The sequence below is a fragment of the Ranitomeya variabilis genome, chromosome 1 (genome assembly GCF_051348905.1).
Source record: "Ranitomeya variabilis isolate aRanVar5 chromosome 1, aRanVar5.hap1, whole genome shotgun sequence".
In the NCBI taxonomy this organism is placed as follows: Eukaryota; Metazoa; Chordata; class Amphibia; order Anura; family Dendrobatidae; genus Ranitomeya; species Ranitomeya variabilis.
Genome location: NC_135232.1, coordinates 196,785,015 through 196,801,881, shown reverse-complemented (window position 1 = coordinate 196,801,881; position 16,867 = coordinate 196,785,015). Strand labels below are relative to the sequence as shown.

The window sequence follows — 16,867 nt, the reverse complement described above, 5'->3', positions numbered from 1 at the left end:
TACCAGTAGGAGTCGTGCTGTTAGACCGAGGCAACATCCTACTGAGGCGTAACTAACCGGTGGCCGGAACGCCGAGGAAGTACAGAGCTCTAAGCATTACTTCAAACCAACGGCAGGACAGAGAGCTATAGGCTGGCTGTCTCACCTACATCACCTACGCAGACATAGGGGGCAACTTGTGGAGAGGGGCGACTCTAGGGTCCCGGAAGAGCTCCGAGCCTTCCCGTCATACGGGTGCGTCCTACCATAAGATCTGGGGGACGAGATTAAGAAGAATATCAGAATCGAGTTGTTGTGAGGGAACACGAGAAACAGACACAACAGTTGTGGGGTACTATCCCGTAAGCACAGCAGGGGAGGACCACAACACACAAGCGCTAGAAGGAAGGCACAGATTTCCACCTGCAAAGGGAACTCTGGAGGTGCCATCGGACTGGCCGGACTTGCGCAGCCCGGTTAACCGTATTCCAGACTGAGGATCCAGAAACCTTCAGTAAAGAGGTAAAACGACTGCAACCTGGTGTCCTCGTTATTTACTGCACCGCACCACTACCATCACCACCACCATCCACATCTATTACTGTACGCCCCTCAGCAGGGTCACGGACCGGGTCTAGCCACCGTGACAACCCCAGAGCAGAGACTCAGAGGCTCGGTACCGGGTACCCCTCGGCCCTGCGGCAGAGACAGTTTCTGGTCATTCCTGATAAAATTATTTATTAGTGGCTACCAATAAGGCCACAAATCCTGAAAGTGGCTTATCCACATCCAAGGTATGTTTGCGATATCATCCCACACTTTTTGTAAGTATACAACTCTCTCTATTTCACAATTCTACCAGACTACAGGGCTGCTGATGAGATGTTTAACTAGGATTATATACTTCTGAAAATCAGGGAACAGGTGCTTGTTACAAAAAAAATCTTCAGTGCAGTCTTATAAACGAGGTGAATGAAGGAACCAAGACGAATTATCGCCCAAGAGGCTTTCAACGTTAGACTCTTCTTATTAAAAATGATGCAGGATATGGAACCCATCAATCGAATGTTGGCATAGCACTATAGAGAGATCAGATAAAAGACATTGTTGATGGGGTTTGCAAGAAAAATTGTTGCTAGTAGACTGGCCACATCCTTATTTTAGAACATCCCACTGTGTATTATTTCTAAGCAAGTGACCATGTATACAGGCTGACATCATATAATAATGTCACTTTTTTCAATTTTAGAAGCATCAGCTGAGAAGGTATATTTTATTGGAATATTATTTTATGTGCATTGGGTTCAGGATGACGTCAATCAGATTCTCTGTTCTTCATATAACAGGAATCTTGATAGACATCATTCACTTTCATGGTCCCAATTAAGCTTTTACCATTGCTGCCAAAAATACTGGAAACATTTTTGGAATCCAGTCTGGGACATGCACTGTCAATATCCGTATTTTCTGTAGCTCTTTTCTTCAGCCTAAATTAGAGCTTTCAGTTTTTCTTTTTTTCAAGAAATGTAGAATATTCTCCATTCGTTGATGAAATGGAAACAGGAAAGCCTGTCTCCCAAACCACACTTTCCTTCCAGCCTCCCTCATGCCGAGCACACTGAACCCCACACTCCATCTATCCACCTCTACGAATTAACCATTGAGGTACTGATAATTGGCAGCTATAGGGAGAGTTGTTAGCTATTTCCACGTCTGTATGTAATAAGTTAGGTTTTATTAAGTGGTTGATGACTACAGGATGTGACTGTGTACATAGGGCCACATACAGTAAGGGGCTGTATCCCTGCAAAAGCTGATTTTTTGTTATCATGATAATCTATAATGCATTTTTTAAGCAAACCTATGTTACTTTTTCTCAGAACACAATTACAATAGAAAATATCTAAAAATGACATTAACAACTCACCTTAGCAATGTAGATGGCGACACCTATTTGAGAAAAGCATCTAAAATGTAAGTGAAAATGAAACCGCAACCAGGGTAGTCCTCCTAAAGAAGAGGTCCAATAAGCAAAGTATGTGATCAACACTGAAATTACGTTAGGGTACTGTCACACAGTGGCACTTTTGTCGCTACGACGGTACGATCCGTGACGTTCCAGCGATATCCATACGATATCGCTGTGTCTGACACGCAGCAGCGATCAGGGACCCTGCTGAGAATCGTACGTCGTAGCAGATCGTTTGGAACTTTCTTTCGTCGCTGGATCTCCGGCTGTCATCGTTGGATCGGTGTGTGTGACACCGATCCAACGATGCGTTCGCTTGTAACCAGGGTAAACATCGGGTTATTAAGCGCAGGGCCGCGCTTAGTAACCCGATGTTTACCCTGGTTACCATCGTAAATGTAAAAAAAAAAAACGTACATACTCACATTCCGGTGTCTGTCAGGTCCCTTGCAGTCTGCTTCCCGCTCTGACTGTCTGACTGCCGGCCGGAATGTAAGAGCAGAGCACAGTGGTGACGTCACCGCTGTGATCTGCTTTCACTTTACGGCGGCACTCAGTCAAAGCGGGAAGCAGACGGCAATGGACCTGACGGACACCAGAATGTGAGTATGTACTGTTTGTTTTTTTTTTACTTTTATGATGGTAACCAGGGTAAACATCGGGTTACTAAGCGCGGCCCTGCGCTTAGTAACCCGATGTTTACCCTGGTTACCCGGGGCCTTCGGCATCGTTGGTCGCTGGAGAGCGGTCTGTGTGACAGCTCTCCAGCGACCACACAACGACTTTCCAACGATCACGGCCAGGTCGTATCGCTGGTCGTGATCGTTGGAAAGTTGCAGAGTGTGACAGTACCCATGAAATGTGACCGAAAAAAGTGATCGTCTTCCTCACAGTTAGGAGATTTTTATAGAGGTTTACATTGAGTAAAGAAAATTGTAAACTTTACATTGTCTAGTGGCAAAAAGGGTTTTCGGCAAATCTTCAAAAGAAAAACCACAATGTAGTAAAACTGTATATTAACACTGCCGTATATGTATTGTTTATTTAGACTGGTTTGTAGATTAAATTGATTACTGACCGTAAAGGCTTCTTTAGCCAGTCATCTTGCACACAAAAGCTAATTTTAGTCAAAGTCCATGAGTTAAGTACACTGGCATTTTCTATAGCATCTTGAATAATTTTCTTTCTTATAGGATTGAGAGACACAGCTTTAAAGAAATGCTGTATGGTTAATCTGGGTGACCTTCTCCACAATCTGTGAAACTTACAAAACCTGTCCAGATACTCATTGGAAGTGATAAACCTGAATAATAACACCTATATCAATAAGTCCTTTTGCTTGTGTGATAGGTATTTGAAAAATGTTCCTGTTACAAACATGATGAAACTGATGGTTGCTTGACTGCTTTACGTGGCTAGAAGGGGTGTCACAATAGGGGGTTCAGAGGCAATAGTTGCAACAGGGCCACATAGCCGAGAAGGTCAAAGGTCCTTCTCAACATAAGAAGACATCAGTAATATAAATTGCACATGATAAATGGGTAATACAAATTGCACATGGTGGATGAGTAATATAAATGGTGCATGGTAGATGGGTAACATAAACGGCACATGGTAGATGGGTAATATAAATTGCACATGGTAGATGGGTAATATAAATTGCACATGGTAGATGGGTAACATAAATGGCGCATGGTAGATGGGTAACATAAATGGTGCATGGTAGATGGGTAATAGAAATGGCACATGGTAGATGGGTGACATAAATGGCGCATGGTAGATGGGTAACATAAATGGTGCATGGTATCTGGGTAATATAAATGGCACATGGTAGATGGGTGACATAAATGGCACATGGTATCTGGGTAATATAAATGGCACATGGTATCTGGGTAATATAAATGGCACATGGTAGATGAGTAATATAAATGGCACATGGTAGATGGGTGACATAAATGGCACATGGTATCTGGGTAATATAAATGGCACATGGTGGACGGGTAATAGAAATGGCACATGGTAGATGGGTAATAGATATGGCACATGGTAGATGGGTAATATAAATGGTGCATGGTAGATGGATAACAAATGGCACATGGTAGATGGGTAATGTAAATGGCACATGGTAGATGAGTAATAGAAATGGCACATGGTAGATGGGTGACATAAATGGCGCATGGTAGATGGGTAATATAAATGGTGCATGGCATCTGGGTAACATGAATTGCACATGGTGGATGGGTAATATATATGGCGCATGGTAGATGGATAACAAATGGCACATGGTAGATGGGTAATGTAAATGGCACATGGTAGATGAGTAATAGAAATGGCACATGGTAGATGGGTAATATAAATGGTGCATGGTAGATGGATAACAAATGGCACATGGTAGATGGGTAATGTAAATGGCACATGGTAGATGAGTAATAGAAATGGCACATGATAGATGGGTAATATAAATGGTGCATGGTAGATGGGTAACATAAATGGCACATGGCATCTGGGTAACATAAATTGCACATGGTGGATGGGTAATATATATGGCGCATGGTAGATGGGTAATATAAATGGCACATGGTAGATGGGTAATAGAAATGGCACATGGTAGATGGGTAATATAAATGGCACATGATAGATGGGTAATATAAATGGTGCATGGTAGATGGGTAACATAAATGGCACATTGTATCTGGGTAACATAAATTGCACATGATGGATGGGTAATATAAATGACACATAGTAGATGGGTAACATAAATGGCACATGGTGGATGGGTAATATAAATGGTGCATGGTAGATGGGTAACAAATGGCACATGGTAGATGGGTAAAATAAATGGCACATGGTAGATGAGTAATAGACGTGGCACATAGTAGATGGGTAAAGTAAATGGCACATGGTAGATTGTAATATAAATGGCGCATGGTAGATGGGTAACATAAATGGCACATGGTAGATGGGTAATATAAATGGCACATGGTAGATGGGTAAAGTAAATGGCACATGGTAGATTAGTAATATAAATGGCGCATGGTAGATTAGTAATATAAATGGCACATGGTAGATGGGTAATATAAATGGCGCATGGTAGACCAGTACTTTTTTTCACAGTTCCACAGAAGCACTCCTCCATTCAAAGTTTTTATCGTCTTAAAATATTGCAGTCATCATAGTTACATAGTTACATAGTTATTAAGGTTGAAGGAAGACTGTAAGTCCATCTAGTTCAACCCATAGCCTAACCTACATGCCCCAACATGTTGATCCAGGGGAAGGCAAAAAAAACCCATGTGGCAAAGAGTAACTCCACCATGGGGAAAAAAATTCCTTCCCGACTCCACATATGGCAATCAGACTAGTTCCCTGGATCAACGCCTTATCAAGGAATCTAGTGTATATACCCTGTAACATTATACTTTTCCAGAAAGGTATCCAGTCCCCTCTTAAATTTAATTAATGAATCACTCATTACAACATCATACGGCAGAGAGTTCCATAGTCTCACTGCTCTTACAGTAAAGAATCCGCGTCTGTTATTATGCTTAAACCTTCTTTCCTCCAGACGTAGAGGATGCCCCCTTGTCCCTGTCTCAGGTCTATGATTAAAAAGATCATCAGAAAGGTCTTTGTACTGTCCCCTCATATATTTATACATTAAAATAAGATCACCCCTTAGTCTTCGTTTTTCCAAACTAAATAGCCCCAAGTGTAATAACCTATCTTGGTATTGCAGACCCCCCAGTCCTCTAATAACCTTGGTCGCTCTTCTCTGCACCCGCTCTAGTTCAGCTATGTCTTTCTTATACACCGGAGACCAGAACTGTGCACAGTATTCTAAGTGTGGTCGAACTAGTGACTTTTATAGAGGTAAAATTATGTTCTCCTCATGAGCATCTATGCCTCTTTTAATACATCCCATTATTTTATTTGCCTTTGTAGCAGCTGCCTGACACTGGCCACTGAATATGAGTTTGTCATCCACCCATACACCCAGGTCTTTTTCATTGACGGTTTTGCCCAGAGTTTTAGAATTAAGCACATAGTTATACATCTTATTACTTCTACCCAAGTGCATGACCTTACATTTATCCCCATTAAAGCTCATTTGCCATTTATCAGCCCAAGCTTCTAGTTTACATAAATCATCCTGTAATATAAAATTGTCCTCCCCTGTATTGATTACCCTGCAGAGTTTAGTGTCATCTGCAAATATTGAAATTCTACTCTGAATGCCCCCTACAAGGTCATTAATAAATATGTTAAAAAGAAGAGGGCCCAATACTGACCCCTGTGGTACCCCACTGCTAACCGTGACCCAGTCCGAGTGTGCTCCATTAATAACCACCCTTTGTTTCCTATCCCTGAGCCAGCTCTCAACCCACTTACACATATTTTCCCCTATCCCCATTACTCTCATTTTATGTAACAACCTTTTGTGTGGCACCGTATCAAAAGCTTTGGAAAAGTCCATATATACTACGTCCACTGGGTTCCCTTGGTCCAGTCCGGAACTTACCTCTTCATAGAAGCTGATCAAATTAGTCTGACATGAACGGTCCCTAGTAAACCCGTGCTGATACTGGGTCATGAGGTTATTCCTCTTCAGATACTCCAGCATAGCATCCCTTAGAATGCCCTCCAGGATTTTACCCACAGTAGAGGTTAAGCTTACTGGCCTATAATTACCGAGTTCAGTTTTTGCCCCTTTTTTGAATATTGGCACCACATTTGCTATACGCCAGTCCTGTGGTACAGACCCTGTTATTATGGAGTCTTTAAAGATTAAAAATAATGGTCTATCAATGACTGTACTTAGTTCCTGCAGTACTCGGGGGTGTATCCCATCCGGGCCCGGAGATTTGTCAATTTTAGTTATTTTTAGACGCCGCTGTACTTCCTGCTGGGTTAAGCAGGTGACATTTAATGGGGAATTTTTATCACTAGTCATTTTGTCTGCCATGGGATTTTCTTGTGTAAATACTGATGAAAAAAAGTCATTTAGCATATTGGCTTTTTCCTCATCCTCATCCACCATTTCACCCAGACTATTTTTAAGGGGGCCAACACTGTCATTTTTTAGTTTCTTACTATTTATATAGTTAAAGAATATTTTGGGATTATTCTTACTCTCTCTGGCAATGAGTCTCTCTGTCTCAATCTTTGCTGCCTTGATTTGCTTTTTACAGAATTTATTTAATTTTCTGTATTTATTTAATGCCTCCTCACTACCTACTTCCTTTAATTCTCTAAATGCTTTCTTTTTGTCCCTTATTGCGCCCCTTACAGCTCTATTTAGCCATATTGGTTTCCTCCTATTTCTAGTATGTTTATTCCCATACGGTATATACTGTGCACAGGTCCTATCCAGGATGCTAATAAACGTCTCCCATTTTCTTTGTGTATTTTTATGTCTCAGGATATCATCCCAGTTAATTGCACCAAGATCCTCTCTCATCCGTTGGAAATTTGCCCTCCTGAAGTTTAGTGTCCTTGTCAACCCCCTACTACCCATCTTATTAAAGGTTACATGAAAACTTATTATTTTGTGATCACTATTCCCCAAGTGACCCCCAACCCTTATATTTGATATGCGGTCTGGCCTGTTGGTTAATATTAGGTCTAGCAGTGCCCCCCTCCTTGTTGGGTCCTGAACCAGTTGTGAAAGGTAATTGTCTCTCATAGTTGTCAAAAACCGATTACCTTTACTGGAACTGCAGGTTTCTGTTCCCCAATCTATTTCAGGGTAGTTGAAGTCCCCCATAATAATGACTTCTCCTTGAGTCGCAGCTTCATCTATTTGCTTTACGAGGATATTCTCCATTGCTTCCATTAGTTTTGGAGTTTTATAACAAACCCCTATCAGTAATTTATTATTTTTTCCCCCTCCCCTTATCTCCACCCACAGGGACTCTACATTTTCATTAAATTCACCTATATTATCACGCAGGATGGGTTTTAAGGAAGATTTTACATATAGACACACCCCTCCCCCTCGCTTATCTGTACGGTCATTTCTGAACAGGCTATAGCCCTGCAAGTTAACTATATTATAAAGCACTGAGCACTTCTAATTGCTAATTTTGTCTTTCTACCCAGTTAATTCTTCTCTTTTACCTGCATGAGTCATCCTTCATCCCTCTCTTCAACTCCTAACCCAGCTTCTCCACTCTACCCTCTGCTACCGACTTTTGCAGTGACTCATGACTCATGCAGTGAAAACTAACTTCTTGTTTCTACATAGAGCTTAGAAGGATTCAGCTAGTCTGTTTTAATCACATGATATCATAGACCTAATAGAAAAAAGAATAACAGGGTAGAAAGGCAAAAATGATCAATTGTAAGTACACAGTGCTATTTAATATGATGAGGATAAAAATTGTGATGGGAGGACGAGTGCTTCTTTAACCAGGTATTATGAAGAACCCTTATTACAATCTGATATTACTGGTAACATAACATACATTAAACGTTTATTCTCATCTTCTATTTTTATAGCATATTCACAGAATCTGCCATAAGTATATTACAGTTGTGGGTCCCACTATTGGGGCCTGCATCTATCTCAAGATCGGGATTAGTCGCAAGCCCCTTTCAGATGAGTTATGACTTCACATGTGCGGCTCTCTCCATTCATTTCTATGGAAGCTATCAGAATGAATGAGCAGGTACAGCTGCAACATGTCAATGCAAAACTGTGGGTTCTCCACCTTACTATGCGGTCTGCAGGAGCAACAATCAGCACCCCAAGCATCATCCTTGCGGGGTGCCCCTTATTCAAAAGTAACAAAAAGTATCATGAAATAAAAACAAAAAACAGAAACTTTATCACGTCTGTGCTCCTCGGTAGGCCCTGCAGCTGTCAATAACAAGAAGCAATGTTCTACTAAGTTCTGACAGCGAGATAAACGCAATATATCTTTTTAAATGGAAAAAATATGAAGTTGAAATCGTAAGTTAAAAAGCCTGAAGTGAGCGAGAAACAAACAATAACTGCAGCAGTAATAGACATTGACAGTAGACATGACATTGTAGTAGACGACATTGACAGCCATGGATCACCAAACAATATATATTTATCAGCTGTGAGAAGAGTTGTTATATTTCATTCCTGTGCTGTATATAGGAAGAAATTGCTCATCGTACCCAGTAACTGTACATGATATGTTACCGGGTTAGAACGCGACTGAAAATGGCTCATTACAGATGAGATATCACCGGTCAGGGGGATCTGCCTAAAAAGGTCATCAAAATAAAGGATGGTTATTTGTTTTGTATTCCTCAACTAGCCAGATGAAAGAATAAAAAGAGTGAATTAATTATGAAATGTTTTAGACACTGTGACAACTTGTCTGGTAATGAAATATGGCCTAGATGGAAAAGAGTTGTGGCTAAGGCTTCTTTCACACTTGCGTCGGTACAGGGCCGTCGCAATGCGTCGGCCCGACGTACCGACGCTCGTTGTGAAAATTGTGCACAACATGGGCAGCAGATGCAGTTTTTCAACGCATCCGCTGCCCATTCTATGTCCCGGGGAGGAGGGGGCGGAGTTCCGGCAGAGCATGCGTGGTTGGAAATGGCAGATCCGACGTATGAAAAAATGTTACATTGAACATTTTTTCATGCCGACGGTCCGCAAAAACACGACGTATCCAGTGCACGACGGACGCGACGGATGGACATCAGTCACAATCCATCGCTAATACAAGTCTTTGGGAAAATGCAGGCTCCTGCATTCTCAAAAAGCGACGGATTGTGACGGAAGTTAAAAAACGCAAGTGTGAAAGTAGCTGGAAAGGGGTGTCATATCATGCACTAATTTGCACCAAAATGTTGGAAGCCAGGTAAGCCAAGTGGTAGAAAGTTACACTAGACAGTCTAAAGGTTCTCCCAAATTTATCAAACTGCATGAGCCATTTTGATAAATTAGATGTTCTAAAAATGTGCAAAAATTAAGTCTAAAAATTACACAGGATCGGCCTCAAGGTCTTTGTAAAGTCTTGCACAGGTGTGAATACAAAGTACATTTGACTATTACAAAAAAATTAATTACAAAAAGCGTTTTACACGGGCTTCATTCATACTGTCTAGTGATGAGCGAATATACTCGGTAATCGAGATTTCTCCAGCACGCTCGGGAGTCCTCGGGTATTTTTTAATGCTCGGAGATTTAGTTTTTCTTCCGCAGCTGAATGATTTACATCTGTTAGCCAGCATAAGTACATGTGGGGGTTGCCTTGTGGCTACGGAATCCCCACATGTAATCAAGCTGGCTAAGAGATGTAAATCATTCAGCTGCGGAAGAAAAACTAATCTCCGAGCACTAAAAAATACCCGAGGACACCCGAGCATGCTCGAGAAATCTCAAGTAACGAGTATATTCGCTCATCACTAATACTGTCCAAACCACGGACAGCATGAAAAAGAGCCTGGCAGCTCAATTGTAGACAGGTATGTTTTTTACTGAAATGCACCGATGTGAGCAGAGACAGGGTCGGTATTCTGAGTCCATAACTAGGCTGCGAGTGGGGGGCTGTTTCTATGGTTGTCTGTATGGACCAACATGCACACAAACTTATTTAATCAGATAGCTTTAAAGCGAATCTGTCAGAAGATTTTTGCTACATCATGTGAGAGAAGCATAATGTAGGCAAAAAGACCCAGAATCCAATGATGTATCACTTAGATTACTGGGTGCAGCCATTCTGACACAATCACAGCTTTTAGATTTAGCATGAAGCAGAGCTCTCAGAAAGCTAACCTCACCCACACCAGGCTCTGCATATACATTGTCTATAGACAGTGAGCTGCTTATCACAGGAGGGGATGGAGTCTGATGATTGTGCCTGTGCCTGCTAGTCACAGCAATGATAATCACCAGGTGATTAATCCTTTAATGTAAGTAAACAACAGCCCACAGCCTGACATGTGACACATCCTTGCGTTCAGTGGTTTAACCCCTACCTCATGATATCCTCAGATTACATAGGAAAAACCTGATGACAGATTTGCTTTAACTCGACTGCAGGAAACACATATGAAGATTCCGGAAGCAGGTTTATTTCACAGCTGAATTCTTGCATTATGCACAATAACAGCCACAACTGTAGTAGTTGCAGTAGGTAAAAAGACTATTCTGAACCTACAGATGTATAGAGATGATTCTCAGATGAAGATGGCTGACTACACTGAACACAGGAGGGAGAAGGAAGAAGACAGGGGTTACTGACATCACTGCTTGACAACGGAGAGAGATTGGACACATTTCTAAAAGGCAAACCTGACTGAATAGTGGTATAGCACCAATACAATGAAAATACAAAACCATATGATTCCCAAGTTGTGAGACAGGGCAGTCCCTTTAATGACTGCTGAACACAGAATAATTTATGCACAAACAATGGATTTTTAAGTTATTTTCATCAGTCTGCACTTACTTTTTATAGTGTATACATGAACGGTGATCATGATTGCTAAACAATTGCTGTCTGTAGCTACCATTCGGTTAGGCTAGGGCCAGATTTCAGGAGCATGCACTCAATAAATATGTGCCTGACAGTGGCCACTTTCAGGTTGGAAGCCGAGGCATTTGTCCACCATAAAGACCCACTGTAAGGAAACTAATACCACATAGTATAGGAAAGCGCAGTAAACTGAGCTTTCCTTTACAGTTAAACAAATGACATGCCGGCTCATATCGGCCAGGCGGAGGCTGAAAAAACACACATTTGGCCTCCGTCTAGTGAAAAGCTGTAGGCTAGGGGAACAGACACAGTTTGAACTTAGCCTGAAATGTGCGTCTACTACAAAATCAACCAAGCAAAATGTTGGTTTTTTTTTAATGCTCTTTCTAGGTTTTGCATTAGATAGACAAAATTGGTTTAGGACATTTTAGACAATTAAAGCAATGTATGTAGCAGGTAGTGACAAAGAAAAGAATGGTTAGGAAAATTCCAGGTTGGAAGGGGCTGGTGTCTGGCTAAGGACATTGTGGCCATGGTAGAGGCAGTTTGTGAAGGCGCACAATGCCTGATTCAAGTAGACTAAAGCTTCTAATGTTCTGTACGTAGATCTGTTACCTCTTTAGTTTTATTTTCAACATCTTAATCTATAGAGCTACAATAGTTGATGAAATTAAGCAGAACTAAGGCTCAGTGCCGCCCATAACAGGTTATTAGGTGATGACATTTTTACATCAATTCACATGGGCATGGTTTTAGAACCAAATAAAAAAAAAGTAAGTGAATCTATAGAGACCCGCAGACACGGGGAATAACTGAGCACCGCGCTGGGAAACTGCGAACTAAAATCAGCGGATCAGCAATTAACCCTTCACACTGCCATGCCACGCTGACAGCACAATGTAGAAAACATTCATTCAAACTTCCCTTATTCTTGGAAACAGGAGGGTTAAGCTCACGTCCAAATGTTTTGTTTCCAGCAGATATGCTTCAAATGCACTTCAGTTCTCAGCAGGTTGCGACAAAAACAATTTCAAACAATTTTCTGTACCCTAACATGACTCAGCCAGTCAATTACCTTTTCTCCCCTCCTGTACGAAGAAGAAGTACATGAAACTGAGCATTTTATGGTAGGAACAAATCAATGGAAAGACAAAAGAAGTATTTTTCTTTGTGACACTCATGTGATCACATGAAATAAAACCTGGTTTATAGGGCGATAAATGAGTGAATATATTGATAGGTGGACGGCAAAGGGAAGTCATGAATTCATTGTAAACTACTTATATTTTGATGCACATTTGTTCCCCTGGACTCTCAGCTAAACAGGAGAATGATTGCAGTCAGATCTGAAAATTCCACAAGTCTTTCAGGTCCAGATTCTGCTGGGTGTAGCGTTTTGTTTAAGGGTTAATCCCATTTTAGCAAGCTACTGCCTATCCGTATGATAGGTGATAACGTGCTGAATGTTGGAGAATCCCTGCTGATACCAAAAACAGGGCTCAAATTCCCAGTTGGAATGGATCATTTGCTGCACAGGCAGAGATTATCAAGAACCAACGTAAAGTCAAAACAAAATGACAACCTGGCTTTCCTTTGGAATACCAATAGTTGCAGATTTGACAGCTTTTCTGATTAAAAAAATGAGAATAAAGTAGTCGTCGTTTTCCATCCTCCTTAACTCCTATTGTTGGCCTGATTTATGTAAAAGGAGTGGATTCGCACATGACAGATTTTTTTGCAGATATTTTTGTGACTATTTTATTCATCTGAATGAAGGAAACCATGAGCTTTCCACAAAAACAATCAAAGAAAAGAAACAGATTTTCTGTCACACCAATTTCTGTAACAGTCTACTGTGTCAATCCACCCTTAAAGAGAACCTGACATCAGATAAATTCTGCCCAATCCACGGGCATCATGTATCAGGCACCGGCTGTATGAACTCATCCAGGAATGTTTAACTCTGAAATGCTGTGGTGTTTCCAAGAAAAACAATACCAGCCAGGACTGAGCCGCACGGGAGACTAGTTGGATAGCCGAGTCTTTGGTGGCACCTCCCCACTGCCCTGGATTGAAAGAGAAGCAGGGTACATATAAGTCATCGGCCGTGTCCCTGCTTGTAAGCATGCATCTTTACAAGCACTTGATGGCAGTTAACTAGGTAAATCAGTTAAATACCGCTGTCAGTCTCTAATAACAGTATTTAACACACGCAGACAGGAAGCATCTCTATGGGCTGTCATGACAGCCGGCGATCTGCTGAAAACCCCCATGACCGACATTCGCAGGAGATCCCAATTTTTGCTATATAATACCAGGCTGAAGTCCTGCTATGTGTAGCACAGGCGACCAGATGATCGCAGTTTCAAGTCTCCTAAGGGGGACTATTGAGTACAGTAAAAAGTAAAAAGAATAGTTTTAAAAAATATTTAAAAAAATTTAAATAAGCGGAAAAGTTCAAATCACCCCCTTAAAAAACACACACACATTTGGTATCGCTGAGTTCAGAAATATAAAATATGAAATAAATTAATCCAATCGATAAACAGCATAACGAAAAAAATGAAATTACTGTTTTTGGTCACCGCAACATTGCAATAAGGCAATCAAAACATCGTATCTACTTCAAAATGGTATCAATAAAAACATCAGCTCAGGGCACAAAAAAAAGTCCTCACCCATTGCCAGATCCTGGAAAATGAGAACGCTACAGTTCTCTCTTTTTTTTGTTACAAATTTCTTTTTTTTTTCACCACGCAAATGAATCATATTTCCGTGTCTGTTTTACCATATGTTGAACATGTTAAATAAAAATAAAAATTGTGGACTTGCATTTATTTTGCAATTTATTTTTGCATTTCAATTTTTTTGCCTGTTTTTCAGTAAACTATGTGGCAGAATGAATGGTGTCATTCAAAAGCACAACTCGTCCCGCAAAAAACAAGCCCTCATACGGCTATGCGGCTGAAAAATAAAAAAAAGTTATGGCTCTTGGAAGAAGGGAAGGAAAAAATGAAAAACAGAGAAATTCCTCAAGGGTGATGGGTTAAAGTATGTTTTTCTCTGAAACGTAACAATATTTCAGAGTCAAACGTTCCAGGAAGAGTTAGTATAGCCAATGTCTGTGGACCGGGCAGCATGTATCACCTGTCAGGTAACCTTTAAGAAAGGTATTGCAATATGGAACTTGTAGGTAAAGTTATATTTTCTCAATACACAGCATAAGACTTGACAAGTCAGAAGACTCTTCGATACTAGCTAGATTCTTTATTTTCCCTTTTACCTAACTGATAAGCATCTTGCACGCTGAAATATCTAAATAAAATATACAGGAAATAAGAAAGAATCAAAGCCAATGTCTCCGTCACAAGTGAGTTCTGTCTAGGGTATAGTTGGCTAGCATTCCTAGCCTACAGCATTGAACCTGTCTCTAAGTGCATTCGTTCCATGGGGACCGATACGAATAGGTTGAAAATACGAATAGGTTGATAAAGGTTGCACCATGATTTACCAAGAATGATTACTCTAGAACACTGAAAATGCATTACTGCCATAGACAATGGGAAAAATGGAAAAAAGCGCTATATAATGTACATATGAAATATTTATCTGTAAAAATTGCTATGAAAAATGGAAGGTACTTCGAGCACAGTTTGGCCAATATAGGTGAGCCCAATTGCCACGACAAGGCATCCTTCATAAATTGGGTCCTTGTCCTGTTATGTCACCTCTCCTGGGCAAAAAAAGAATACAATTTATGGGTCAGGAGTGGACCAGCTAACTACTTAATATCACCTGTGACTGATGGGAGTGGGAGTGCACATGTTGGATGTGCTGGTCTTTTTCTCTATTTGTATTTAAGCCTTTTAAACATACTTTTAAGCCATACTATTTACAACATTTATTGCCCGGGTCAAATGCTGTTGTGTGCTTTTTGTCACTTTTTAGCAGTAATCATTTTTTGTTAGATCCAGACAAACAGCATCCATTTCACAATGGGGCATCGGTATGCCGTAGCGACCTCCTACCGGCGCTCATGTAGACAGACAGATCGGCACTACTAGATTTTGGCAAAAAGATTGCATTGAAGTGACATTTTTATTTTTAGCATATACATCTGCTCAAACTGAGCTGTAAAAGTTGAAATGTGAGCTCTGCTTTGTGGTCCTAAAATTAAACTATTACAATATTGAATAAAATATAGACTGCGATCATCAGCGCACGGTATTACACTACAAGATGTATCACTGACATTTACAAATGGAGCATATGGCTCGGCTGAACATTTCATAATGCCGTGTATTCACACGGCTTCTCCTAAAACCTTTAGGTTATTTATTTACATGAAGGAAAACAAGATTACCTTTCCGGTTCTGGAAGAAATATATATTAATCTTGAGTCTAAGCACCAAAACTAATCTCCGAGATCGTCATTGCTTTCTTTCTTGTAATGTAAAAGTCTATGTGCAATGTCACCGGGGATACAATAACTGTCACTGTATATTACAGGCACTAATAATGTACTTATTAGATAATGATCGAAGACGCCTCTCAGCTACCATTTCAGTTACGGCTCTTTTTTAATTGCCACCCATGACATAGAGGAATTAGATGATCATTCTAATAGAGAACATGTTTAAAAATTAATGAAAACCACATGCACCCCTGCAAAACAAGTATGATGTCTTTTTGTCTAATATTGCATCCTTTTATATGCATTTCATTTTAATTTGTACATTATTTGGACTTCATTTTAATTTGCCTATATTACTGTTTCATAGCAAAATAATAACATTTGTCAACTTGAAGCTGTAACTAGGGGGAGATTCAGTGCTTCTCACATGCTGTTTTCTGTTTATGCTACTGCATAAATTAATATGCTGCAAGCTCCTAAGCTCCATCTAGTGGTGGCTGCCGGTAGGTAGAATTTTATTATCTAATTCTATGACTAAACAGTTGATTTGTAACGTTGTATCAGCATGAAAGATTAACCTGATCTAAACATATATTCAACTATTAGTTTGCTCAGTATATTGGTCTATTTAGATTAAGGCTTCTTTCACACTAGCGTTGGGCTCGGTCCGTCGCAGTACGTCGGGCCGAGGCCCCCGACGCTAGCGTTGTCTCCGCCGCACAACGGGGGCAGCGGATGCATTTTTCCAGCGCATCCGCTGCCCCATTGTGAGGTGCGGGGAAGTGTGTGGAGGTGGGGGCGGAGTTCCGGCCGCGCATGCGAGGTCGGAAAAAGCGGATCGTCGGGAGCAAAAAACGTTACATGTAACGTTTTTTGGTCCCGACGGTCCGCCACAACACGGCGCAACCGTCGCACGACGGTTGCGACGTGTGGCAATGCGTCGCAAATGCGTCGCTAATGTAAGTCAATGCAAAAAAAACCGCATCCTGCAAGCACTTTTGCAGGATGCGTTTTTTCGGCAAAACGACGCATTGCAACGTA

At 40.9% G+C, this 16,867-nt stretch overlaps 1 protein-coding gene across 1 annotated transcript in view; it reads right to left on the bottom strand.

Annotated features, from left to right (window-relative positions):
- Positions 1-16,867, bottom strand: part of CHSY3 (chondroitin sulfate synthase 3) — a 438,108-nt gene that overhangs the window by 248,613 nt on the left and 172,628 nt on the right. The gene's annotated exons all lie outside the window — the stretch shown is intronic.